Genomic DNA, 2917 nt, shown 5'->3' with positions numbered 1-2917 from the left:
TTGGGTTGGGTCAGAGTTTAGTCGTCTTTGAAGTTGTTTTCCTCGTCGTTGGCTTACCATCGATAGTCCCTTCTCGTCTTAGTTTTCAAGATATGGTTTTTGGTGATCTGACTTCTACAGCTCGAGGACAGCTCCGCGATTGAATGATTTCGTTTTGTCTACCCTTCCATCTATGTTCCCTCATCTCGTTGCAACTTTCATGGCTGCTTGCGTCTCGGTGACTCTCCCTTTTGCCATGTTTGCCACTCCAGATTTGGATAGTGTTCTCCTCCGAATATGCTCTGTAGATTTGGAAGATTGTTTCTGGTCTCAAGTCTGGGCTCTGGTTTCTCAGGAGTTGGCTTCCGTTCTCCCTCACTCAGGTTGTTCTCTTCTTCCCTTGCTTCCCTTAGTATAAGTGTGTGGTATTTGTCTCTTGGAGTTTTGGTTCATTCTATCCAGAGTTTTGTGGTTCTTCACTTGCATAGACGTCTTGTTTGTGCTTGTTTAGTTTGTGAGGTAATTCTTACCTCTTAGCTGGTGGTTGTCCTTATCATTCGTTATGTATATCTCTTCCTGCTTCGTGGTGATTTTAGCCTTCTGTTGATTATTTTTCCTCTAACCCGCTTTCTTGGTTCTTTGCATTGGTCTTTGATCACGCTCCTTTGTGTTCGAGCGATTGCTTTATCTCAAGATTATCTTTATACATTTTTCTGACTTTTGATTGTTCTGACCAAGACACTCAATGATAAAGTGGGGTAAGTTAATTTTCGTTCTTGATCGCCTTTGAGCTCTGGTTCTTTATTGAGTTAGTGTTACTTTGGTATTTTTTTCTCTATGACAATGAAGGTTTTATGTTTAGATTATGTGTTTTGCTTTAGTTTGGTTAATATTAAGATAAATATATAGTTGTAAATGAAATAATAGAAAATAGTAAAAAATAATAAAATAGCGAAAGTTTATGTTATTTTAGCAGTGAATAAATTAAATATTAAAATACATTTATATTTTTTTACTTATTTATTTATTCGTTTTGCAATTTTTTAAACAATAAAATAGATTATCAAATTTCAAATGATGATAGTTAGTGTAACTAGGATTAAATAGTGCATAATTAGAAAATAATGAACCAAATTGCAATAGTTTAAAAGAAGAAGGATCTAAAATGTACAAAGACAAAAAAAAAAGGACACATGTCAACAAACCCTCATTCCACATGTCATAAGAAGAGATAAAAGTCTACTTTATATATATAGATTTGATTTAGCCTTCAAGTCGCAATTATTGGTGATCGTTAAGACTCTTCACACCACAAATCTCATACTTTATATATAACTAGTGCTATTCCGGCGCGTAGTCGGATGTTTTATTTTTTAATGAATTTTAAATTAATTTTATGGTTTTAGTAAATAAAATATTTTCAAATATATGAAGATGAAAAGATGTTGAAAGAGAATGATAACTTTTCCGATTCATTTGATAGTGAATAGTGATAGTGGTGTATCAATTTGTTTTGAAGTTGGTTAGGTCAAAGAGGAATAGCATAAGTAGTTTTCATTGATCGATTCAATAAAAATAGAATAAATAGCTGATCGTCGTAATAAAATTAATATAGTTGAACTTTAAACATAAAGTAAATTTGATGTTCGAAAAAGAAAAATATAGGGTTGTGAAAATAAATTGGACCCGAAAATCCGAACCGAATCCGATCCGATAAAATTAATCTGAATTGATCTGAACCTTACATAAATACCGAATGGATATTCTTTTATGGTATTTTGGGTTATGAGTTTTATCCGAACCGAATCCGAATCTAAATGAATATTTGATAGAACCCGAAATATTCAAAATCCATAAAGAATTTATACCAAACATGATTTCAATTCCTAACATTTCATGGAAATTAGCAGCCAATATTTTGCCATCCACGATGATGATGAGCTTGTTATGGTTTGCATAGTGAATAAATATTTTATTTATAGAACATAAATAAACTATTAAGTATCATCTGCATAGTACATAATAGTTACCGCATTTTGAATTTTTATTGAGACTATATTGAGTTAAAACATTTCAAATGAAGTATACAAACACTAAGTGAATTTTACTCTAAATTTACTTAGGATGATCAAGCATGATGAATGTTCTTATTGAACATTTTTTCTCTTGAGGTGTGTCCACGTTTCGTGAGAGTTTATTTAATTATTTAAGTTTATCATTTCACAAATGTTTTATATGGATGTGATTTGTTTTTAATTTTTTGTCAAAAAATTGCTCTCATATCATCTCTTTTAAATTATTGTCATTCATTAGCATCGTGTTTACTTGATTAACGAAAACAACTTAAGTTATATATTTATATGTTTTGAATACATAAATGGAGTATGTTTTAGATAATTAAAGATGGAAAAATAAATTCAGATTTGTGCTTTACATCATTCATTTTTTTCTATTTTACAGAGTTTCTCACTATTCACGCAAATATATCTTTTATATTTTTATTGCTTGTTTCTGACTATTTTGAAACTTTTGGTTCTAATTATGTATTATTTTTGGTGATCGTTTTCAATAAATTTATTAGTTTTTCTTGGCTTTAGTTTAAACCAAAAAAAAGAAGAAAAATAGATGAGTTACAATGTTTTGGTTTTAATTTTTGTCTACATTGGTTTGTGATATCTTGCTTATTTACATTGTTTTATCCATTCACCCATGTGCATTTTGATCATATAGACTAAGATTTAGCCATGTTTAGGTTGCATTTTGCATACATGAGTCTTTATCAGGTATTGGAGTACCACATGGAGTTCTTGGAGGCATTTGGGTGCATTTGGAGCTCAAAAGAAGTGTTTAAAGCGATCATTGGACGAGCAGAGCAGGGGAGCGAGGTTCCGCAGCGACGTCATGAGGTCGCTCCAAAGCACCTCTCAGAGCGACCTAG

The sequence above is a fragment of the Brassica oleracea genome, chromosome C9 (genome assembly GCF_000695525.1).
Source record: "Brassica oleracea var. oleracea cultivar TO1000 chromosome C9, BOL, whole genome shotgun sequence".
NCBI lineage: Eukaryota > Viridiplantae > Streptophyta > Magnoliopsida > Brassicales > Brassicaceae > Brassica > Brassica oleracea.
Note: the sequence above shows the minus strand (reverse complement) of the source record.